Below are 872 nucleotides of genomic sequence, written 5' to 3'. Positions count from 1 at the left end.
CAAGGCAATACGCGGTGTTCGGTGTGCCCTAACGCGGTAGTAGGTGATACCGGTGAAGGGGGGAAAACATCCGGGAAAGTATTCCCGGTGTTTCGTGTTTTCGGGCAGAGGAGCCGGAGGGGGAAAGTTGCGGGTTCGATAGGTTAGGGGTGTGTGGCGGACGAACGGACCGCGTATCCGGATTCGTCTCGTCGTTCTGAGCAACTTTCATGTAGAAAGTATTTTCATCCGAATTACGGATTAAAAGATATGATTTTCTAAAGATTTAAATCATTTTCTGATTTTAATTATTTATTTAAACCCAACATTATCCATAACAGTGAATGATGACGCAGGCATGACATCAGAGTGATGTCAGCGGGTCAACTGGTCGGTTGACTAGTCAAACAGACAGGTGGGTCCAGTGGGACCCACATGTCATTGTCTGATAACTAATTAACCAGGTTAATTAGTTTAGTTAACAGCTTAGTTATGTTAATTAACAATGGTTAATTAGTTTAATTAGTTACTAGGTTAATTAAACACAATTAATTTAATTAATTAATTAATAATTTTATTTATTATTATTTTTATTCTTTTTTTTATAAAATCGTTCTTGGGGGGGTTTGGGGCCCCGGCTGTCATTGGCCCCAAGGGCCTAAGCGGGCGCAAGGGCACGGGTAACGGGCGCCAGGACTCAGCGGGTGCGGGCGTTGCCCCAGGCATGGCGTTGCCCGAATGCAGGACGCGCCGGGGCGAGGCCGCAGGCTGCCGGCGACAGCGGAGCGGGCGTGACCGGTGCGGGGCCGTGGTGGGCACATGCAAGAGCAAGGCGAGGCGAGGGCATCACGGCGTGGCCAGGGCCGGACGGGCACGGCGCCGGACGGGCCCAG

Source organism: Triticum dicoccoides, chromosome 2A (genome assembly GCF_002162155.2).
Source record: "Triticum dicoccoides isolate Atlit2015 ecotype Zavitan chromosome 2A, WEW_v2.0, whole genome shotgun sequence".
In the NCBI taxonomy this organism is placed as follows: Eukaryota; Viridiplantae; Streptophyta; class Magnoliopsida; order Poales; family Poaceae; genus Triticum; species Triticum dicoccoides.
Note: the sequence above shows the minus strand (reverse complement) of the source record.